General features: G+C 36.4%; 1 protein-coding gene and 1 non-coding gene across 2 annotated transcripts in view; one reads left to right on the forward strand and one right to left on the reverse strand.

Annotated features, from left to right (window-relative positions):
- Positions 1-26032, reverse strand: part of LOC125998817 (plasma membrane calcium-transporting ATPase 2-like) — an 883863-nt gene that overhangs the window by 454783 nt on the left and 403048 nt on the right.
- LOC126000244 (U6 spliceosomal RNA) lies at positions 14531-14634 on the forward strand. The gene has a single exon (XR_007492600.1). It is a non-coding gene; the product is annotated as a U6 spliceosomal RNA (small nuclear RNA).

Below are 26032 nucleotides of genomic sequence, written 5' to 3' on the forward strand. Positions count from 1 at the left end.
TTTTTTGTTTTTTGGGTCACACCCGGCAGTGCTCAGGGGATACTCCTGGCTCTATGCTCAGAAATCGCTCCTGGCAGGCTCAAGGGACTATATAGGAAGCCGGGATTTGAACCACTGACCTTCTGCATGCAAGACAAACACCTTACCTCCATGCTATCTCTCCGGCCCCTGAAGGAATTTTTTTATATCACAATGGTTCTAATAAAATAAAATTAAAATAATAAGAAACTGGAGTGTATATCATGATGAGCAAAGTCAGCTAAGAGGAAAGGGACAGACATGGAATGATTTCTCTCATATGTGGGTTATAAAGAAGCATAGTGAAGAAATAGCAAAGGCAACAGACACAACAACTGTTCTATAGAACTGAACTTACTGAGGTAGGGGTTGGAATATGGTAGGGATGGTAGCGTAACCCTGAGACAATGGTTGAGCGAAGCAGCCACTCTGCTGGAGGGTGTGTTGTATGCAAGGAGCCCTCCCATTGCCACAGTATTGTAAATCAAGGTGGATTCAATAAAATTTAAAAATAATAATAATGTAAAAATCCACAAAGAAAATCATAAGTTCATAGAATGATCATTAATGACAAAATAAATTGGAAGAAATAATAAAAATAATGTTACTAAAAAGCTCTCTTAACAAAACACAATTAATTTTTTAAAGGGTTTAAAAAGCACAAGGCAGTCATCAACAAAGAGATGGAACATATTACTGAATCCCAAACCTAGATATTGGATATAAAGAATACACAGATAAAACTAATTGGAACATGAAAAGCATAAAAAGTAGATTCAATCTCACAGAAGTAAGAACATCAGAAATTAGTGACAAAAATTACAGCAATAATATAAATGGAAGAGAAAAATCAAGCCTTGGAAAAATTAATAAACTCTATAATAAATATCAGACTCATGAGAATAATAGTAATCTAATTATACAAGAAAAGGAAGAAATAGGCAGACTGAGATTAGAAAGAATTCTTTCAAATTGACCCAGGATAGATAGAAAGTAAGGATTTGAAATATTCTGCTCTTCCTCAGCCCAGTTAGCTTACAATATTGCATGTCTTAAAAACAAAATACAGTGCTCATCTTTGACACTAGTAAAAATAATATAAAAAGAGAAGGGTTTCCATATGATTTGGCCCACTAGGCCTCCATGTTGTATCTATTGCAGGGCATTTTTAACTGCATTAGCAATGGCTGACTGATTCCATGCACTCACTGTTTGGAATTTCTGTATATGAACCTCACATTCCCTAACCCTCAGTCAGCTCAAACACAGACTCTCACCCTAATTTAAATAGAACAGCTTGCAAAAATGAAGAACCAGAAATTTAACAGCAATAATGGATGAAGACAAAAGTTTAGAAAGGATCATAAAACACATGAGTGCTTTCTAAATTCCCCGATGAAGACTTTGAAGGAAGAAATCTAAATCCAAAAAAAGAAATAAAAATCTAGTTAATAAATGAAGGAGGTCCTTTAAAATATAAAATATATGAGACAAATACAAACAGAAATCACTGAGATAAATAATTAGTAGATGAGTTGAAAAACATGAAAGAGGGATTTAACAGCAGAATATCAGGAGATGTGAATCAAACTAATGCGCTAGAAGTAGAGGCAGAGGAAACAATACCCCAAAATTCAGGTAAAAATAAACCATAGAAAACAATTTAAAAAGAAAATGAAATTATGGGAGAGCCTCAATAGGAACAAACTTCGTATCATAGAAAAAAAGTGAAAAGTAAAGAATTATCTGTTCAAAAAATTATACAGAGAAGGTCCTCATACTGAGGATTGAGATATGTCCCTAGATTAAGGAAGCTCTAAGAGTCTCCAAAATAAATCCTAAAAGAAAAACACCAACACACATTTTAATTAAAATGACAAGAGTCAAGATAGATATATAATCCTGAAAGCAGCATGGAATAAAACAACAAAGAATCACATATAAGGTAATTCCCTTAATACGCATAGTAAATTAACTGAAACTCTACATGCCAGAAGGAAGTGGTATTACAAAACCAATATGTTTAATGAAAATTACCTCCAAGCATGTTATATTCTCCACCTAGGTTATCACTCATATTTGAGAGAGTAATAAAAAGGTTCTCAGATAAACAACAGCTAAATAAACTCATGAATCCTAAAATGTCTCTGCAGGAAATATTACAAGAGTTCTGTAAAAGGCAAAGGTATTCGAAGGTAACTTAAAAAGAATAAAATGTGTAGGAGGGGGAAAATAATAATAAGAGATCTATGAGAATGAACTCAAAATGCGCTTTCTTTTAAGTTAAATGTGAATATTATCTTAGATTTTACATGTAAATTTTATGATAATCCCAAGAGTAAGCAAGTAGAAAATAGGTTGGCGATATAGCTTAAATAGTAGAGATGGTTAAGCATTGCTTTAACATAGCCCTGGGACTCACACTCCCAAGTACAATTGTGAGTGGCCCCATTTTAAAAAAAATTAGAAGAAGCAAGAAGAGTCAAAAGGAAGTTGATTACTACCCCAAAACGCCAAGCTAGTAAATTACAAGAGAAGAGAAAAAACAAACAAGCAACACACACACATACACACAAAGAAATGGATAAAATCCTAAGACTTGCAGAAACTATATAGAAAATGATAATTCATATATAAACAATGATTTTATCTAAATACCAATGACCTGAATACGCCAATCTAAAAACACTGAAAGTAGCGTGTCACAAAGTTAATACAGCAATTAAGACACTTGCTAAGGATGTAGCTAACCTGAGTTCAGTCATTGCTACCACATGTGGACCCCTAAACTCCAGGAGGTGTGATCCCTGAGCAAACTGCCAGGAACAAATCCTGAGAACAGCTGGGTGTGAGCCAACTGCATCACACCACCAAATCCACACACACACAAAAAATCAACCAACCAACCAACCAACAAACAAACAAACAAACCGAAAAAAAACTCAACAGGGTAGTGGATCAGGAACAAAATCCAACTTTCTACTATTTACAGGAAACCTTTGCCACCACTTGGAACAAGCTAAGCAAAAATTAGTCAGCAAAGGAAAGAGAAATACTGTATAATACCAAAAATAATGTGGCACATAAAGAAATAAAGCCAGGGAATAGACAATATCCCATGCAAACAAATTGTTAACTCTGAAAATAGAAGCAGGCAGGTGGGAAAGTCCCAGGGACAGAGATATAATGGCATTTTGATGGTTGGTGTGGTATGGTAACATTGTATCCCTAAAACGTGTAACATTTACACTCTTCTAAATCAATGCTACATTGAAAAATAAAATTAAATTAAAGACAAAAAGAGTCAAACAGAATAAAAACAAATGATTATCATACTTAATATTTGAACAAATCAGAAAGGGACTGATTAAAATCTAAATATATAAAAATGGTAAACGCTGAACATTAGATGTTACATGAACATTACATTTTACAAAAATAGTGATTAGATTTGTAATGCAAAGAAAGCATAATAACATATATAGAAGGATAACCTTTAAAAACATATCCTTCAATTCTGTTTGACAGAGAAACATAAATGAATAATATATTTCCTTTCATTGAAAAATGACTTATGCAAGACGTGGGAACAGTACAGAGAACAAAAAAAATTAAAAGGCAGTATGGCAACCTGGAACTGAAGAGCATTCTTTGTGTGTAGGAATCCTAAATTGCCTATAGAATGTACTATTCCCCCAAATTGGGCAATGAAAAGCTCTTTCTATTATGTTTTAGGAAGATATTTTTTATTTATTTATTTATTTATTTATTTTATTTTATTTTTTAACTAAATTCTTTATTTAAACACAATGGTTACAAACATAATTGTAATTGGGTTTCAGTCATAACAATAACACCCCCCTTCACCCGTGCAACCTTCCCATCACCAATGTCCCAATCTCTTCCCTCCCCCAGCCCCTGCCTGTATTCGAGACAAGCTTTCTACATCCCTCACTCACTGACATAGTTATGATATTTCTTAACATAGTTATTTCTCTAACTGCACTTAACACTTTTGTGGTTAGCTTCATATCTTGAGGGTGATCTTTCTGGCCCTCAACTAGGAACTATTTCAATGCCTTTAATTTTTCTCAAAACCCATAGATGAGTGAGACTATTCTGTCTCTCTCCCTCTGACTAATTTCACTCAGCATAATAGATTCCATGTACATCCATGTATAGGAAAATTTCATGACTTCTTCTCTCCTGACAGCTGCATAATATTTCATTGTGTATATGTACCACTGTTCCTTTTGCCATTCAACTTTTAAAAGTCATCTTGGTTGTTTAGGAAGATCTTTATCAGAATATGTTGACTGCTAATACTATAAACTTTCTTTGCGAGATCACACATTTTTATGTGAAAATAATAGTTCTCTTAATTTTGTCAGTTGTTAGTTGAAATTGGCAGAAATTTAACTATTTGCAAAATGATTCACTTATGTCCAATCTGATCCAAGGCTTGTGCACTTAATACTGGATCTGAAGTTAAGTTATTACCACTTCAAATTATCAGTATATCTTAGTTCATCTATACAAAAATAAGTTTACAAAATGGAAAATAAGTTTAAAAATTGTTAGAAATCAGGCCTCACGTTCCAAAGCACACTTGAGAGATGTGAGTCTGGAAGCAAATGTTGATGTAGGAAATAATCCACACATATTAAAGAGAGTGAAAAGGGGTTCAGGAATTCCAACAATTAAGCCTTCCCCTCCTAAGAAGTTCTGGAAATGCAGGAGAGCATTTTTCTGAGATCAAATTAATTTCTTAGGAAGAAAAGGATCACACCCAAACATGGGATTAGGTGGTCTAAACACCCTTTCAAGGTATTACATTTAAAAATGTTTCCAAGCAATAAGTCATGTGCATATACTGAGTGGGAATGGCTTCTAGTTAATCCCTCAGGAAATAAACTGGGGAAATAGCTCAAATGACTGAACTACATGTTTTGCATGCAGGGGGACCAGACTCGATCCCTGGCATTCCATGGTCACCCAGCACCACCAGAAGCACAGACCAGGGTATGGTCCAAAGGCAAACCAAAATTGTAAAACGCTTTATCACTGTTCAAAATTGTTTTCTCTAGTGCTTTCAAGAAAAGGTAAGCAAAGCATTTTCCCAGAGGCATCTGTATCAGGGAAATGAGCTGAATCAAATCAGAGGAACCTATATGGCAGTGTTACACTGCATTTTATAGATCCTGCTAGTGTGTGTGTGTGTATGTGTGTGTGCGTGCGCACGCACGTGTGTACTGAGAAAGTGATCTCAAATTGAACAAAGTCAATGACCCAACAACTTTAAATACTATACTATACTATGTTATATACAATGTGTAAGATAGATGTGATTTATTTACTCAAGAATAAAAGGGAGGGGCCAAAGAGATAGCATGGAGGTAAGGCGTTTGCCTTTCATGCAGAAGGTCATCGGTTCGAATCCCAGCGTCCCATATGGTCCCCCGTGCCTGCCAGGAGCAATTTCTGAGCATGGAGCCAGGAGTATCCCCTGAGCACTGCCGCGTGTGACCCAAAAACAACAACAACAACAACAACAAAAAGAATAAAAGGGAACACTTTTGGAAAAAATTATGCAAGAAATTCTTTGTAGAAAAAGGTAAATGGAGAAAATACAAGCATGTACTCATTGCTTAGCAACAATCTAAGCTAAATGACCAAGAAATGATTTCTATTAGAGACAGGTAAAGTGAGAGAGGATAAATTATACAATTGTTGAAGCTTTTGAAGAAAATAATGCTTTGTTTTTAAGCTTAGCTATCACTGTTGGATACTATACAGTGTTTTTTCTCCCCCCTTGATCAATTCCTATTTCTATTCCTGTTTATTTGTACTGATGTTTCAGTAATATCATACAACTCATCTTTAGACAACTGAGAAGTGTTATTCCCAAATTGTTATCATTTTGCATAAATGCTGACAATAATAAATCAAAACTCAAATACTCAGAAACATCAAAATATAGATATATATTATCAGTAGAACAAATAATTTAGAGTCCACGAATCTTCATCGCTTTCTAAATATCGAAAAAGTGACAATATAAATATTTGCCAAAATATTTTATTTTATGGTAATAATAACCTATATGTAATACTCCTATTTATATATGTGCACATAGAATACTGGACATGGATGAAACAACAATTGAGTAAATAGAACAATGTAAGGAACTTATGTTGCCTGCAGTTGACCTGTTTTAAATCCCTGGCATCTGAAATGGTTCTCTGAGAACTGCCAAGAGTAATCCCTGAGAACAGAAAGAGGGGTACACTTTGAATACTGAAGGTTGAAATCTGAAAGCAAACAAACAAAAAATTTAAAGGAGTTGGATTACATTTTCTCAGGATTTCAAAAAATGTTCCAATACTAAGGCCAGAGAGAACTTAGTGAATTAGAACATACACTTTGCATAAGAAGACCCAGTTTCAAAACACTGCTCAGCATGACATTGTGCCTTGGGCATTACCAAAAGTAATTCCTATGAACTGAGCCAGGAGTAGTTCCTGAGTACTGCTGGGTATGATCTAAACCAGTTCCTTCGAAAAGATGCATTAGTCAAGAGAATAAGGTAGTGGCATAAGGAGAAAATAGAATATAATAGAGAACCTAGAAATGTGGTCATTTAGTTGTTGAAAGGTTCCAAGCTACTTGTATGTGCAGAAAACTAAAGAAAATATATCCGAAAATAAATTTCATAATGCACAATCTATGAATTCATTATAAAGATAAAACAAAGAGGAAAATAATATTTCATCCTTGTTTGTGTGTAAGTGCAGTACTAGGGACAGATCTCAGGAACTCATACATGTAAAACATTTGCTCTACCACTTGAGCCACATATCCCCAGCTTTGGACAACCATTTTTATAAATACTTCAGTGAGGAATACTAGTAAGTATATAAATAAGTTCCAAGTTTAGCTTTCAGGAAAATATAAACAAAATCCATTATCAGATGCTAATTCTTACCTTTCATAATGACTAAATTTAAGTGTCATATCTGGCAGTTAAAAAGAATATAGAAAAACTAAAACTTTCTACAATCATTGGAAATAAAATAAAGTAAAATAAAATAAAGCAACTGTGAAAAATTATTTAGCCATTTCTTTCAAAAAATTCAAGATAAACCATCTTATAAACCTCTCTACTCCTAAGCTTTTATCCTAGAGAAATGAAAGCTTATGTCAATACATATATATTTACAAAAGTGTTTATAGCCACTTATAATAGTCAAGATGTAAGAAAAATTAACATAGCTCTTAATTTTTAAAAGAAGGAAACAATAAATAATATAATTATACACTAGAACTCAGACTCAGCAATGAAAAGGAACTGATTTCTGATATATATGAGAGTATGGATAAACCAACAAAACATGTCAAGTGAAGAAAGCAATAAAAATTTCAGAGCATAATGTATGAATCTAAAAACAAAATTTTGTAGAAACAAAAGGTAGTATAGTTAGTTCAATAGCTCCACTGAGCATTTCTTTGAATTATATTATAATTTCAAATATGACATGTACTTAGTACAAAGCATCCAACATTTATTATTGTATATCCCTTTGCAGAATGAAATCCTGACTAGCCATACAGCACTTACTTTACCAATTACAAATACACATAGGCATTCACTGGCCATTCCAGGCTCTGTGCTCAGATTCATGGCAGTGCCCAGGGGATCATGATAGTACTAGGACTCAAACTAGGGCTGTGGTTAATTACCTCCTGTACTGCCTTTCTGGAACCTATATAGATGTTTATATATTTATACCATTCCTAAATTATCTATAAGCCTACAATTTGCATGTTTTGTTAGCAGTGTATCTTGAAGACGTTTTCTGTAAATTTATCAGATTGATTGTAAAAGTGGTATAATATTCACAGAATGGACACACTAATACATTTTCCAACTTTTTATTAGTTTTTAAATATAATTTTTATTATAATCATAGTGGCTTACATATCATTGACAATAATATTTTAGATACATATTAACATAAAATCAGGGGAATTTCCACCACTGAATTGTCCTCCCTCCACCTCCGTTCCCGTCCTACCTCCCATATCCTCTTCCCTCACCCCCGGGGCTGCTAGAGTAAGTGGTCCCCTCCATGCCTAGTTTACTACTTAGTGGTCTTACACCTGTTTGACCTTGGTACCTCCCTTATTTCCCCCTCTAATTGGGAGGCAGGACTAGATAGTTCAAGTTATGTGGTTTTGTTTGAAGAAGAGAAAAGTTTTTATGTAGCAATAATTTAGGGGTTCCAAATTTAATTTAAACCAAAAATGGAACTGCATCACCAGCTGCTAAAAGAAAGCCCCATTGGGATTAAGCTACAAAATTTCTCTTTTCTTAATCTTTATTGAGATCATTGTGAATTACAAGTCTTTCACAGTTGTATTTCAGGCATATAGTGACAGTAAATTAGGGCCATTCCCACCACCAGTGTTAAATTCCCTCCTCTATAGTTCCCATCATGCATCCCATAACTCCACTCTTAGTCCACTGGACTACTAGTGTAACAGGCCCATTTTCTGTTTAGCTTGTTATAGTCTGGGCTTCTTGATTCTATTATCAAGGACTTTCACTTAGGTGTTTAGATCTGACCTTTTTTGTTTGTTTGTTTGTTTGGGGACCGCACCCAGTGACTCTCAGGGGTTCCTCCTGGCTACGTACTCAGAAATCGCCCCTGGCTTGGGAGACCATATGAGATGCTGGGGGATTAAACTGCGGTCCGTCCTAGGCTAGTGCCACCTCTCCGGCCCCTAGATCTGACCTTTTTTATACTTTTTACTAAATACTTCTGAAAATACTTGTCCCTTGGGTTCCATCCACATTTTTTTAATTTGTAGGAATATGAGGCTGAACAAAACTATTCCAGTTCTAAGGTTCTATGAAAAAGGCAGAATCCCCCTATCAGGAAGATATAAATACAATTAAAGGAAAGAAACAAAAGGGGGACAGGTGTGGCAAGATTTTATTTTGCATAGGCTCAGTAAATGTTGGGGAATTTAGAAAGAAAATTTCCTTGGCCTAAAAAATACAGGGTATCTCGACTTATAAAGAATTCTGTGATAAGACTGACTATAGGCTCTGGGCATGATGACTGTCCAACCCCAAGGTCTCTCTTCATGGTCCCATGAGAAGTTCAGTTCAGTTGCTGTTGTCACAGTCAGTCTTCTGTAATTAGAGATCTTGGTTTTTGCACAGATCTTAGGACAGTGTCTTCTGAATTCATCTCAGCATTAGGTGGTGAGGTAGGGCAACCTGCCCTTAGATTAAGTTGTTTCTTCATTGTCAGGGTGTCACGTGAACCTACCCTGGAGCAAGTTGGTGCCAGAACAGTATTAGAGCTTCTCCCGGAGGAGTTTGGTTCCTGGTGATGGTGCAGGAAACTGCCAGTTTGGGGTGGATGGTCAATGTCCAATTGATTAAGGACTAAGTCAAGTCCCCATGACTGATGTTCAGGGTGGAAGTTGCCCCTGAACTATAAAATTTATGGATTCTTATCCTTATTAGATGAGAACTTCTTTCTATACATAAGATTTCTCCATTTTAGTGTAAGGCACCAAATATCTAATCAAATTTAATTATAATCACTGACTGAAAAATAGTACCTTTCTGAATTTAGTTTCTTTTTTTAATTTAAGGTGCATTTCTGAGAGGGTCACAGGATGTAGCCTATAGGAACAGATTCATTGAAATTACTGTGCATTATGTTTCTGGATACCCCAAATATGTCAACCAAGATGCATGCATATATTATTGCAGCTAAACTCAGCATTAGAAACATGCATAAAATAATAGTACATCAGAATCTGTATTACTTACAGGTTAAGAGTAAGGAACTTGTAGGAGCCAGGACACTAGCTGAAAGGGGTAGAGAGCATTTGTACCCCTGTACAACCTCTCTTCTCCCTCATTGTGAGTATTCCTGTATTTCTGAGTATGGAGTAACCTTGGGACTTCTAGACTCACTGAGATGACTTCTATAAAAAAAAATGAAAACAGTTTAGAGCTTAAAGCTAAATACACATTGAGTCATAAAAATAAGTCACTGCTTCAGACCATGAATTCACTCTGGATGACCATTTCTTTTCATCTGGCATTTTGTGAAATTATTGTTTTGTATTTATTCTTTATTTGAATAACTTGGATTCTTCATTCCATCTGTATTTCTATTAATCTCTAGTACACAAATCAAAAGGCCTAAGTTGATATTAAGACACTTTGGGGACTAAAACTGCCAAATGTATTCCTAAACTTCTCAAACAATATAAGTGCCTAGAATAAAAATTTATAGCAAAGGCTGGAGAGATAGTACAGGGAGTAAAGTGCTTGCTTTCATAGATGACCCAGTTAATCTCCAGCATTTGAATGGTCCACCAGCACTACCTAGAATAATTCCTGAGTGCAGTCAGTACTATAAAGTATGGACCCAAAACAAATATTACAAAAGAAAAATATTAAAAAACCAAAGTAGTTTGCTGGGGGCACTGTGGCTTCCAAGCATGGTCAGGGTCATATAGGCCACTTCTAGCAATTTATGGCTAGTCAAGATGGATGGCTGAATGCTAAGGCCCACGTGTGCAGTATTGCCAGGGTCTTGCAGTGCTGGTAAACAGCAGGGTCAGATCAGGCAATATTTAGGGCATGACTTCAGGGTTATCACCTATTGATGCTTGGTGGATTATGTTCTACTTGGTATCAAAGTGGAATCCCACACATGCCAGGCAAGTACCCTATCTCCTAAGCCCCTAAAATCATAAATATTTAATGTTTATATGGTCTTTTTTTTCCTTTGGTTTTTGGGACACACTGGGTGACACTCCGAGGTTACTCCTGGCTATGGGCTCAGAAATCGCTCCTAGCTTGAGGGACCATATGGGACGCCGTGGGATGGAACAGCTGTCTTTCCTAGGCTAGCATGAACAAGGCACATGCCTTACCACTTGAGCCACCGTTCTGACTCCATTATATAGTCTACTATTATAGAGATAACAAAATAATTTTGACATTTGATTTGATGTCATTCAACATAAATCCATATAATTGGGAAAATTAACAAGAATATTAATACAATTTTCTGGGACTGGAGAAATAATAGAGTAGGCAGGATGTTTGCCTTTTATAAGGATGACAGAAGTTTGGTCACCCACATTTAATGTGGTCCCTTGCACATTATCAGAATTAATTCCTGAGTGCAAAGCTAGAAGTAATTCCTGGGCATCATCATACGTGGCTCAAAACCCAAACAACAAAAATTATTTTAAAGTAGCAGAATATTTCCCTTCTAAATAAATATGTCCATATAAGCCTGATCAAGTTAAATTCAACAACACAGTTTAGTGTATTTACATATTAGATGTAGACATATATTTACTGATGATTATATGCAAAGGTAAGCCAACAAAGCAACTAAAAGCATATGTTTTAAGAGGATATACTACAGCTGAAATAAATAGAACCAGTTTAGAAATAGTTATAAATATGTTTGCATTAAAATAGTAATTTGTAAGAATAGTTTGGCATTATACAGAAATTAATAAATATTTCAGTTGCTCTTTATATTGTTATTTTATATTGAAATATTTTATATTGAAAAATGTTATTCTTGGATGTCCAAGATTTCATTAAATAGAACAGCCAGGTACTTGTACTAAGAAAATTGATCGAAAATATTTTTAAAGGTCACCAGAAAACAAAAACAAAATAGCAACACAGAATTGGAAAGTGCAGTTGAAAAATACTGGCAGTTATTAATAAAATAACCTTGAGTCTTTGATAGACTTATATTTCTAACTGTCAAGTTGACATATCTACTGGGGCGTTTAATAAACATCATACAGACAACAGGGTCCAAACTAAGTTTCTGAAATCTCCTTTAAAAAGCTTCACTTATAGTCTCTGAATCTCCATTAATGGGAATTCCATCATTTTTGTAGCTTAGGACAAAAAATTTTGGACTATTCCTTGATGCTTTAATTTGTTTGATACTTCTTATATAATTAATCAGAACATCCTGCTGGCTCTATATAGTAGGTTCTGTAATACAGCATTTGGGTATCTCTCTTCAGCACAATAGGATGTATTTTCCTAAGTTATATGAATGGTGCCTGTGGACATTGCCAATATACCCAATCATTTCAAAAACTGCCAAAGGAATTAATTTGCTCCACGTCACCTTCACTGATCAAGGCAGGGTATAAGGGTTGTTTTCCTTGCCATCTGAACAACTTTGTAAGGCCATCATAGATTCGAATTTCCTATTCAGTTTATGAAGCCTCACTGACCCTGCCATTATCCAGCCTTTCTCTCCCTTCTGCCTTATAATCCTGCTTCCTTCATTTCTTGCTGATAAATGATGAATCTAAGGGCAATCAAAAGTTCTTGCACACTACTCTTTACCCTGTTTGTTAAGGAGACCCATTTTCAATAGCATGGCCAGAAGTGATGAGAGAGAAGATACTATGACTCTTCAAGCGTTCAATGGGCAATGAGGTTACTAAATCTAATGATAAAAAGAGCACACATACTCTCTGGGTCAGGTAACAGTAGAATTTAATTTTTAACTGAATTGAGGTGGTAATCTTAATGGCAGAGAATGAATAGAAACAAATCAGAATGTGTTAAGATATTTTAAATAGTGGGGGATTAAGGGAATGAGTTATTATTTAAAAGGGGAAAGAGATGGTAAACATAACTGACTTGATGAAAAAAGTTAAAAGAAAAGATGAAGTAAACAGGGATTATAGTGATAAATTGAGAAAAGGCCATTGTGAAGACCAGAAAGCTTGCGAGGAAGCTAATATAAAAGGTCTTTTCTGCAGCTGGAGAGCATTTGGACCTAGGAACTATTCCTAAAGAAAAACGAAGTTGAAAAGAACTCAAACTCCTGAAAAAGGGTAGTTATATAAAGCCAAGAAAATAAACAAACATAATTAGGCAACTAAAAAGAATGACATCCTAACACAAACTGCAAAATAGAAAAACCTTGAAAACTGCATACTAAGCGATAGAGGCCAGTTACAGAAAATAAAAATCTTTAAGTCATTATTCAAGTCAATATTTTGATGTGGAAAAATACTATAATCATATAAAGCACATGAGTAGTTGCTGAGACCTAGAAGTAGGAGTAGGAACTGTGACTAGAAACATGGAAAGCTTTTGGTATGGTAGAAAGTCTTATAGAACTTGTTTGCACAGATATATTCACAATTCATTGTATAGATCTATTAAAAACAACTGAATAGAACCTTCAAAATATGTTGAATCAATAATATGTAAGTTATACCTAAACAAACCAATTTTTAAAAAATAAAGTAAATAAACAGGAAGTCAAAATAAGGAAGAAATAGAGAGGGAGAAACAGCACTCATGCTTAAATTTGAATATCATATATAAGTTTTTCAATGACACCTCTGGATGTATTAGTTATTCTTTGTCATCATATTTTATTCATATATTCAAAAATCATCTCAAGAACTATTGAGTATTAGTTTTATGCCAGTTGTTTTGAATAAAAGAGAACACAGATATGATTCATGCTCTGAGAGTATTTATAACTATTACTACAGGCACTGAAGAAAATCAAATTATATGGGATAATATCACATGTTTTTTGGTTTTACAGGACATGCACTGTAATTTTCAGTTCCTATTCCTGACTGAACTGAGGGATCATTCCTGGATATGGGCCTCTAGGAATTAAACCCAGGTTGGGCATATGCAAGGCAAGTGCCATGTACACTTTAGTATTGCTCCAGCTCCAACATTTTTAAATTTTTATACTTTTAAAGGTTTAACTTTTTTTAAAATTTTGTGAAAAATAAATTAAAAAGCTATTTATAATTAAGTTTTTGGCACACAGTGTTTCAACACTGATCCCTTCACCAGTATATACTTCCTTCCCCAATACTCCTCACCCTCATTTGCCTCCTACCCACCATTGTCCTTCTATAAGAGGTGCTTTTAGCGAGTTATAAGTTTTTGTACTTTGATGGGAGGCATCACATTCCCCAAGTTCAAACTTTACTATAAAGTTGTAATAATTAAAATTGGAATAAAACAGATTCAAATATCAGTGGAATAAAGTGGAATGTCCTCAGACAGACCCTCAGGATATGATGAGCTAATTTCCAATAAAGGAACAAAAATACAAAGTGGAAAAAAGAAAGTCTCTACAACAAGTGGTGTTGCAGAAACTGTTTTGCTACATAAAAAAGAGAAAAGAAAAGAAAAAGCAAATGAAAAGAAAAAGTAAAAAGAAATATAAAAAAGTTTAGAACTCTTTATTATTTCACACACAAAAGCCTAATTAAAATGGATTAAAGACTGATATCAGAACTGAATACATATGATACTTAGAGGAAAATATAGGCAGAACTTTCCATGACATTGAAATTAAAGGCATCTTCAAGAATGAAACTACATTGATCAAGCAAGTAGTAGCAAAGATAAACACATGTGACTATATTAAAAAATTAAGAAGCTGTGCTCGCTTTGGCAGCACATATACTAAAATTGGAACGATACAGAGATTAGCATGGCCCCTGCACAAGGATGACACGCAAATTTTTGAAGCATTCCATATTTTAAAAAAAATTAAGAAGCTTCTGCATCTCAAAGGAAATGATGACTGGCACAGAATGATATTTATCATACGTAGTATATAAAGAAACACACACAGTGGTGGAATAACAAACAGCCAAAGACACAAACCATGAGAACTGGTGTTCAGGAAACAAGACACATGGGAATAAGACAGAAAGGGGGCAATGTCTCTGTTGAGGGGCGTTTCAACTAGGAGAAAGAGGAGGTGCTAAAGTGTTATGTATGAAACCCTCTCAGCAACAGAAGAACCACAGTGCAAATATTCCCATAGCAAAAGGTGCCTCTTGTAGAAGCAGATTGGTGGGTAGTAGGAAGATGGGAGAAAAGTGGACACTGGTGAAGTGATGTGTGTTCAAACATTGTATGCCCAAAGCCCAATCATAAGTAACTTTGTAATTCACATTGACTAAATAAAAATTAAAACAAAAGCAAGAAACAAAGAAGTCTGTAATTTTTTCCTGTGTCAATACTACAGATTAATTTTTATGTATGTAGAGAACTCCAGGTCAAGACAATTTGGTGAAATTTTATTTAACCTTACCAAAGCCATTCTCTTCAGTTTTTCATTCTTGGAAAATCCTGTTTTTTTCATCAACACATACATTTATTTATCTCCCCTCACATTTTTCTAAATAATTTTTGGGGGCCACACCCTGTGATGTTCAGGGGTTAATCCTGGATATGCACTCAGAAATCACTCCTGGCTTGGGGGACCATGTGGGAAGCAGGGAAATCAAACCAAGGTCTGTACTAGATCAGCCACGTGCAAGGCAAACTCCCTACCACTGCAGTATAGCTCTGGCCTCTCTGTAAATAATTTGTATTAATATCTTTATTTAAACACCGTGATGACAAATATGATTGTAGTTGGATTTCAGTCATTCAAAGAACACCACCCTCTTCACTAGTGCAAAATTCCCACCTCCAATGTCTCAAATCATCGTCCTCTCCACCACACCCTCACCTGTACTCGAGACAGGTTTTCTACTTTCCTCATTCATTCACTTTGTTATGATAGTTCTCAATGTAGTTATTTCTCTAACAGCACTCATCACTCTTTGTGATGAGCTTCATGAAATGAGCTGGAACTTCCAACCATCCTCTCTATTGTCTCTGACAATTAATTCAAAAAAATGTCTTTCATTTTTCTTAAAACCCATAGATGAGTGAAACTAGCCTGTGTCTATCTCTCTCCCTCTGACTTATTTCATTCAGCATAATAGATTCAATGTACATCCATGTATAGGAAATTTTCATGACTTCATCTTTCTGACGGCTGCATAATATACCATTGTGTATATGTGCCAGGGTTTCTTTAGTCATTCCTCTGTTTAAGGGCATCTTGTTTGTTTTCAGAGTTATTCCACACTATTGTAAATAGCGTGGCAATGAATATAGATATGAGGAAGGGATTTTTATTGTATTTTTGTGTTTCTAGGGAATATCCCTAGGAGTGGCATAGCTGGATAGTATGGGAGCTCAATTTCCAGTTTTTGAAGGAAATCTCCATATCGCTTTCCATAAAAGTTGGACTAGACAGCATTCCTAGCAGCAGTAAATAAGAGTTCCTTTCTCTCCACATCAGCACCAGCACTGCTTGTTCTTATTCCTTGTGATGTGTGCCAATCTCTGTGACATGAAACGGTACCTCATAAGTTGTTTTGATTTGCGTCTTCCTAATGATTGGTGATGTTGAGCATCTTTTCATGAGCCTTTTGGCCATTTGTATTTCTTCTTTTACAACGTGTCTGTTCATTTATTCTCCCCATTTTTTAATAGGATTAGATGTTTTTTTCTTGTAAAGTTCTGTCAGTGCCTTGTATATTTTGGATAATAGTCCCTTATCTGATGGGTATTGGATGGATAGTTTCTCCCACTCAGTGGGTCGCTCTTGTATCCTGGGGACTATTTCCTTTGAGGTGCAGAAGCATCTCTGCTTAATGTAGTCCTACCTGTTTGTCTGCTTCCACTTGTTTGGAGAGTGTTGTTTCCTACTTAAACATGCCTTTAGTCTCAATGTCATGGCGTGTTTGTTCTATATACCTTATGATTTTAGATCTGATATCAAGGTCTTTAATCCATTTGGATTTTATCTTTGTACCTGGTGTTAGCTGGGGGTCTGAATTCGCTTTCTTGCAAGTGTCTAACCTGTTGTGCCAATACCACTTGTTGAAGAAGCTCTCCTTGCTCCATATAGGAGTTCTCGCTCCTTTATCAAAAACTAGGAGATTGTATGTCGGGGGAACATTCTCTGAGAACTCAAGTCTATTCCACTGATCTGAGGTCTGTCTTTATTCCAAAATCACGCTACTTTGATAGCTATTGCTTTGTAATACAGTTTAAAATTTCGGAAAGTAGTGCCTCCTATAATCCTCTTCCCCAATAGTGCTTTAGCTATTCCAGGGTGTTTATTGTTCCAAATACATTTCAGCAGTGTTTGATCCACTTCCTTGAAGATTGTCATGGGTATCTTTAGGAGAATTGCATTAAATCTGTACAATGCTTTGGGAGTATTGCAATTTTATGATGTTAATCCTGCTAATCCATAATCATAGTATGTATTTCCATTTCCTGGTATCCTCTCTTATTTCTTGGAGCAGGATTTTATATTTTTCTTTGTATAGGTCCTTCACAATATTAGTTTGACTCCAAAATATTTGAGTTTCTGTGGCACTAATGAGAATGGGGTTGTTTTCTTAATTTCCATATCTTCCCTGTCATAATTGATATATAAAAAGGCAATTGATTTTTGTGTGCTACTTTTGTAGCCTGCCACTTTGCTATATGAATCTATTGTTTCTAGAAGATTTTGTTATAGTCTTTAGGGTTTTCTAAGTAGAATATAATGTCATTTGCAAACAGTGTGAGCTTGACTTCTTCCTTTTCTCTCTGGATTCCCTTGATATCTTTTTCTTGCCTAATCATAGCAAGTACTTCCAGTACTATGTTGAAGAGGACTGGTGAGAGTGGATAGCCTTGTCTTGAACCAAAATTTAGATAAAATTCTTTTAGTTTTTTTTTCCATTGAGGATAATATTTGCCATTGGCTTGTGGTAGATAGCCTTAACCAGATTGAGAAAGTTTACTTTCATTCCCATCTTGCTGAGAGTTTTGATCAAGAATGGGTGTTGGGTCTTATCAAATGCCTTCTCTGCATCTATTGATATGATCATGTGAATTTTATTTTTCTTATTGTTGATGTGTATTATGTTGATAGATTTATGGATGCTAAACAATTCATGCATTTCTGGAATGAAACCTACTTGATAGTAGTGAATGATCTTCTCGATGAGGCATTGTATCCTATTTGCCAGGATTTTGTTGAGAATCTTTGCATCTGTGTTCATCAGGGATATTGGTCTGTAATTTTCTTTTTTGGTAGCATCTCTATCTGGTTTTAGTATCTAGGTAATGTTGGCTTCATAAAAGCTGTTTGGAAGTGTTCTTGTTATTTCAATTTCAGGATAGCTCCTGGCCAGGATTGGTAGTAGTTCCTCTTGAAAGCTTTGAAAGAATTCATTCGTGAATCCATCCAGGCTGGGTTTTGTTTTGGGACTGACTTTTTATTATGGTTTTACTTTTTTCAATAATGACAGGAGTGTTTGTATATGCTACGTCCTCTTTATTCAACCTTGGAAGAATATAAGTGTGCAAGAAATTATCCATTTCTTCCAGGTTCTTATATTTAGTGGCATAGAGTTTCTCAAAGTAGTCTCGGAATACCATATGAATCTATGCAGTATCTGTAGTGATCTTCCCCTTTTCGTTTCTGATATCGGTTAACAAGTTTCTCTACCTCTCTTTCTTTGTGAGGTTTGCCAAAGGTCTATTAATCTTGTTTATTTTTTCAAGGAACCAACGTCTGATTTCATTGATCTTTCTGGTTATTTTTTGGGTTTTCACTTCATTGATTTCTCCTCTGAGCTTTGTTATTTCCTTTCATTCTCTCTGTTTTTGGTTCCTTTTGTTGATCATTTTCTAATTCTATAAGCTACATCATTAAGCTGTTGAGGTATGCTCCTTCTTACTTCTGTTGTGTGCTTGCAAATCTATAAATTTTCCTCTCAGTACCTCTTTTGCTGTGTCCCATAGAATCTGATAGTTTGTTTCTTCATTGTCATTTGTTTCCAGGAAATGTTTTATTTCCTCTTTGATTTCAACTCGGACCCACTGGTTGTTCAATAGCATGCTGTTTAATTTCCAGGTGTTATAGTTTTTTTCTTTATCCCTTTGTACTCTCTGTCCAAGAGGATTTATGCAGGTATGTTTTATATGTCAGCATGTGGTCTATCCTGGACATTGTACCCATGTACATTGGAGAAAAATGTATATCCAGGTTTCTGGGGATATATATAAATATAAACTAGGCCTCTTTCTTCCATTTCTCTTTTCAGGTATAGTATATTTTGTTGGATTTCAATTTGGTTGACCAATCAAGTGTGGAAAGGGCCATGTTGAGTTTTCCCACAATTATTGTTTTATTATTGATATCCTTTTTCATATTTGTCAATAATTGTATTAAATACTTTCCTGGTTTCTGATTGGGTGCATATATTTTTAGGAGAGTGATTTCTTCCTGCTCTATATATACCTTGATTAGTACAAAATGTCCAAATTTTTCCCTTACAATTTTCTGAATATAAAGTTTGTGTCATCTGATATTAGTATGGCCACTTCAGCTTTTTTAAAGGTGTTGTTTGCTTGGATGATTTTCCTTCAGCCTTTTATTTTGGGTCCGTGTTTTCTATGACTATTTAGATGTGTTTCTTGTAGGCAGCAGAAAGTTGGATTCAGTTTTTTTATTCATTAGCCACTCTGTGTCTCTTAATGGGTGCATTTAGTCAATTGACATTGAGAGATATAATTGTCATAGGATTTAGTGCCATCTTTGTGTAAAAGTTTGGTGTGTCTATTGGTAAGTCATGTCTTAAAATAAACCTTTCAGTTTTTCTTTTTAAGGCTGGTTTTGAGTCTGTAAAGTTTCTGAGCTGTTGATTATTTGTGAAGCTATGTATACTTTCTTCAAACCTGAAAGTGAGTTTTGCTGAGTGCAGTATTCCAGGCGAAGCATTTATTTCATTAAGTTTTGTCACTATGTCCCACCACTGCTTCTGGACTTGAGTCTTTCTTGTGACATGATGCTGTAAATATGAGGATGCTCCCTTGAATGTAATTTCCCTTTTTGATCATGCTGCTTTCAGTATTCTGTCTCTATCTGTGGGATTCATCATTGTGTCTATTATGTGTCTTGGGGTGTTTTTTCTGGGGTCTCATTTAGCTGGTATTCTTTGGGCATGCAGGATTTGGTCACATGTAGTTTTTAGCTCTGGTAGTTTCTCTGTGATGATGTACTTGACTGTTGATTCTTCCTGGAGATTTTCTTCCTGGGTCTCTGTGACTCCAATGTTGTTTCTGTTTTCATGTGTTCACATTCTTTGAGTAACTTTTCCATTGTCTGATCATTTGCTTTAAACCTTTTTTCAAATTTCTTCTGCTGTATGGAGTTGTTATGCATATCCTCTTCCAGCTCACTAATTCAATCCTCAGCGGCTGTTACCCTGTTAGAGAGGCTTTTCATTAAGTTTTCTTCACTCATCTACAGCAGGGGTCTTCAAATTACGGCCTGCAGAGGAGTCTGATCTGGCCCACCAGCAGTGAGCACTTTTTGGTTGCCAAGATACCTGCCAGCATATACACTCAGTGTCACGGTTTCTCAGGGATGATGTCAACCGCCTTCACCCATGGCATGTTGTGTGCTGGGAGGGTGGGCGTGAGGGCGGTGTTGAGTGGGACACTGATGCACCCTTGCACCTGGCGCACGTTGCTGATGATGTCACTGGAGGGTGCTGGACCCTGCTTGGCGAGGAGTACCACATGTGGGTGACTATATGATGTAAAAAGGCGCTTGCTCCACCCCCAGGCAATGTGGAGTCTGTGTGCTGTGCCTGCCTGTCAGTGAGGTTTTCCTCCACTCCCTCCACTGCCAAAGGTCAGTCAAAAGTGCCATAGAAATAAATTTTTGCCAGATGGGGGTTTCTGCCAGATTGGGCTGTGGGTGACTCGTATGAAAATTCCCCTTTGGGGGTGGTGAGGCATTCAGTGCTGAAATCAAAGTTAGGGGGTGGGCGGTGGTTGGGAGGTTAGGGGTTCGGTGCTGAATTGCCCATGTGGAAAATTAGGGGTTTGATGCTGAAGTATTTTAAAGGGGTTACATTGAAAATTTTATATGCATTTTGCAATTCCTTTTCAGTGTTCACATGCTGATTCTGAACATATCAATTAACTGAACTATCAGGGACTGAACTGGTCTGCTTAGAAAAGCTTGCAAGGGGTAAGTGTTCACATCAGGGACTAATGGGGGTTCATACACTTTGTGTATATATACACACATATTTGTATTTCACTAATATCAGTTTGAAATCCCTAGGAAACAATGATGTCAAGAAAAAGAAAAATTGACGGCGAGTGTAGGATATTCAAAGAACAGTGGACTTACGATAACTTTTTATGTGATACAAAGAAAAAGCTGTGTGTCTGATATGCCAGAAAATAGTTGCTGTGTTCAAACAATACAATTTGCGAGGCCACTATCAAACTCAACATAAAGATAAATATGATCGTTTGGTTGGAGAAGTGAGAAAAGATAAAATATTACAACTGAGACATACACTGACGACTCAACAAAATACTTTTGTGAAACAGAAGCAGTTAAATACTTCCTCACTGCAGGCAAGTTTTCAAGTTGCCAAGCTAATAGTGTGCAATGGCAAACCATTTGTGGAGGGAGAATTTGTTAAAGAATGCCTTATTTCTGTTGCCAAAGAGATGTGTCCAGAGAAGACCGATTTATTTAGTACCCTGAGCCTTTCAGGAGTTACAATGACATGAAGGATTGAAGAAATGGGAGAAAATTTGCTGCACCATTTGCAAAACTCTGCAAAGAAACTTTGCTATTTTTCCTTGGCTCTTGACGAAAGCAATGATGTTCGTGATTCTGCTCAACTTCTCATTTATATGCATGGGACAAATGAGTATTTTGAAGTCACAGAAGAGCTTGCTGCACTGCAAAGTATCAAAGGTACAACCACAGGAGTGGATATATTTGAAAAGGTTTGCCAAACTGTGAATGGTTTGGAGCTGGACTGGGTTAAACTAGTCAGTGTAACAACTGATGGTGCTCCTAGCATGTTGGGGTCTAAGAGAGGAGTAATTACTCACATTACACAAGAGATAGACAAACATAACCATCCTTATCCAATTGCCATACACTGCCTCATCCACCAACAAGCACTGTGTTGTAAATCACTGAAGTGGGACTCTGTTATGAAAATTGTGGTATCTTGTGTTAATTACATTCGAACTCATGCACTAAACCACAGACAATTTCAGGAATTTCTATCTGAGTTAAATGCTTCCCATGAAGATGTTCTGTACCACACAGAAGTCCATTGGCTGAGTAGAGGGGGAGTTTTGAAACGTTTCTGACTTACTTCCGCAGATTACATCTTTTCTGCTTTCAAAAAGCCAAGAAGTACTAGAGCTCAATGATGCAGAATGGAAATGGCACCTTGCCTTTCTGACAGATATAACAGAGCTACTCAACAGTTTCAATCTGCAACTTCAAGGCAAGGGGAAGTTCATCTGTGATATGGCATTGCATGTGAAAACATTTGAAGTAAAATTAGGCCTTCTCATCAAACAAGTACAGGAGGAAAACTTCAGTCATCTCCCAACAACTCAAAACCTGTCAGCGGACAAACAATTGCTTGCATTCCCAAAGAAAATATGTCTGGCTTCACTAGAATTGTTGCAAAAGGAGTTTCAATTTAGATTCAAAGAGCTTCATCTCCATGAACAGGACATATAGCTTTTTCGCAACTCATTTTCTGTTGAGATTGAAAATGTCCTTACAATTTACCAAATGGAACTGGCTGTACTGCAGAATTGTGACTCTCTGAAAGACGCATTTAAGTCAAGTAACCTTTTGAATTTCTATGCATCTCTCCCCTCTGAGACATAAACAAATATCAGGAACCATGCACTCAAATGGTAACCATCTTTGGTAGCAGTTATGCCTGTGAACAGACTTTTTCAAGAATGAAACATCTGAAATCTCCAACCAAATCAAGATTAACTGATGCCCACTTCCATCAATTGTTACATATGGCAGTAACAAATATGGAACTGGACATTGATCATCTCATTAGCCAAAAGCAGGCCCACAGTTCCCAATGAAATACTGGTGCGTGATCTGTTTATTTATAAATGGTTTTCATTTTATTTATATAAGATATGTGCAGTGTGAGTAGGAATTAGTAGCTCATATTGTCCAGCCCTCCAGCTCTCTAAGGGACTGTAATCCGGCCCCCACTTTAAAATTTTTGAAGACCCCTGATCTACGGAGTTATTCAGACCTGTTATTTGACCTATTATTTCAGTTTTGAGTTTTTTTTATTTCTATCATCATATTCTCTTGATTCTTATTAGTGTTCTGTTCAACTAGATCTATTTCTTTGAGTTCTGTGAATATTACCAATATTTTTACTCTAAATTCTATATCTGAGAGACTAACTAGGTGGCTGGCCAATTTTAGGGACATCAGAGTTGTCATATTCATTCTCTATGCCTGATGCTGGACTGCGTTGTTTCCCCATTGTGGTTCTTCTAGTGTTAAAGTGGTATTCATCAGCTAGAAGGAGAGCATGGCCATGAGGTGAAGAAAAGCTCCAACTATTGTGGGCAAGAAGACTCACCTCAGGAGAAGTGAACACTCAGGGAAGGATGCCAGAGAGGATCAAAGTTTCTAGGCTGAGGCAAGCAGAGTGAAGCCTCAAGATGTCTGCTGTACTTCAAAGGCTCAGCAGCTTCAGCTATATCCAAAGTCTCTGGGAATGAATATTCATCTCAGGAGAAGCGAGTCCACAGGGAAAGATACCAAAAGGATCAAAATTTCCAGGCCAAAGCAAGCAGAATAATGCCTCAAGATGTCTGTCATGCTCAAAAGGCCCAGCAGAGTCAGCTCTATCAACAGACTATGGGCAGGAAAGACTCATCTAAGGAGAAGCATGCCCTCAGGGAAGGATGCCAGAGAAGATCAAAGTTTCCAGGCCAGAGCAAGCAGAACAAAGCCTCAAGATGTCTGCCATGCTTAACATGCCCAGCAGAGTTAGCTATATTACAGTCCTGTGCAGGGAAGCCTCACCTCAGGGGAAGCGAGCCCTCATGGAATGATGCCACAGAGGATCAAAGTTTCCAGGCCGAGGCAAGCAGAGAAAAGCCTCAAGATGTCTGCCGTGCTTAAAATGCCCAGCAGAGTCAGCTATATGCACAGTCTCTGGGCAGGTAAGACTCACTGCTGGAGACGCAAGCCCTCAGGGAAGGATGCCAGAGAGGATCAAATTTTCCAGGCTAAAGCAAGCAGAGCAAGCCTCAATATCGGAATAATTTTTTTTACAATTATTTTGCTTTACTGTTTCTTCTCATCATGAAATTATTTTCTATAAGGGAAGATGACATTTCTAAAATGCCTATTCAGAGGTTAGGCTGACTTTCCTTTTCCTAAAAAGAACAATTTCTCACACCAGCTTGAACCCATAGCTCCCTGAGCATGTGGATGGTGGGTCCAGTTACCACAGCACCACACAGTGTAAGTGGAATTCAGGTGCAGTTTGAAGACTGCCTCCTATGGTTGGTGGGACATGAGTATCTAAATTGCAGTGGTGCGAGTATAAGACTTTAATCAGACTTTAATTAGACAGAACTCAGACCAGGAATTTCCACAGGTGGTCAAGGTTTGTTGAACATAGAGGTGGAATTTTCTATATGTCCTTCCCTCCTCACTTAATTCTTTTTTTTTTTTTTTTTGGTTTTTGGGCCACACCCGTTTGACGCTCAGGGGTTACTCCTGGCTATGTGCTCAGAAATCGCCCCTGGCTTGGGGGGACCATATGGGACGCTGGGGGATCGAACCGCGGTCCTTCCTTGGCTAGTGCTTCCAAGGCAGACACCTTACCTCCAGCGCCACCTACCCGGCCCTCCTCACTTAATTCTAGTAATATACAACAGAGCTAGAATTTACCTGGCTAAAAAGAGGCAAATGTTCAGAAAAAAAAGATGGTAAATATATACAATCGGTTCAGTAGATATGTGAAGAATTCTTTACCTTGACAACAAGGAATTTACAAATAAATTGTATTTGTAAAAACTGAGGAAAAGGGGAGATGATAAGAAAGAAAGCAAAAGTAATGATTAACATGAAAAACAGAACCAGGACTTCTCTAAAGGTGAAGAGAGCCCTAGTACACAACCCAGCATGAAAGCAGGAAAGTGCACAACTCAGAGGGGAGAGGTAGGTCACATGAGCACAGGTCCAAGAATCACATATCCTCCAAGAAAAAGGAACTTTTATGTATTTTATAAAATGAGAACTAGAATGTTTTAAAGCCCTATTAATTTGTGAAATAAAAGGTTAAAGGCCCAAATATTGAACAAAGTAAGGAAGAATAATATTTTAAAGAACTGCGGTAGATAGGAAGCAGAACATAGAGGTTAGAGGTAGAAATTTATCACGTTAAAGACAATCATTTTCAGTGCAGAAACAGACTTAATACATATATGAGTTGAAGACAAAGGTGATTTTATACTTAATGTGATTGATGAAAAAACCTTACAATTATTCCATCAAGTTATTTGAAAGGGAAAATATATGCCCTTGGTCAGTAAAATTAATATTGCCTTGTAAGTAATAGCCCAAGTAATTTCACATGAGAAATAAATATAGCTTATAGAAATATTACAAATGCTTTTGAGTAAAAAAGGAAAAGTTACTATGTGTCAACAATGAACTCAACAGCAATAAACAGAGAGCTAGGAGATTATGGAGGAAAAATCTAAGTAATAGTGATTTCAAACTATATTCAGCAAAACTACCCATCAAGGATGAAAAGAAGGGCCGGAGCAATAGCACAGAGGCAGGGCAATTGCCCTGCACATGGCTGACCCAGGACGGACCTGGGTTTGATCCATGGTGTCACATATGATCCCCCAAGCCAGGAGCGATTTCTGAGTGCATAGCTAGTAGTAACTCCTGAATGTCACTGGGTGTCTTGTTGTAGCCCAACCCGCCAAAAAACAAAGGACAAAAAGAATAAAAACATTACAGTTATAAAATAACTCATAATACTTTTCACTTATGTTCTCATTTCTAAGAGACCAGTGAACAAAAAGTCCACCAAAATATTAATAAACTGCAATGAGAGCCAAGACAGATGAGTAAATTTTTTTTAATTTTTTGTTTTACAGGTTAATATTAACCTCATGGCCTAATAGGGGGAATTACTAATAGGTAATTTGAAAATTAAGGCAAAAATATGGCACGTTACA

The sequence above is a fragment of the Suncus etruscus genome, chromosome X (assembly GCF_024139225.1).
Source record: "Suncus etruscus isolate mSunEtr1 chromosome X, mSunEtr1.pri.cur, whole genome shotgun sequence".
Taxonomy (NCBI): Eukaryota; Metazoa; Chordata; class Mammalia; order Eulipotyphla; family Soricidae; genus Suncus; species Suncus etruscus.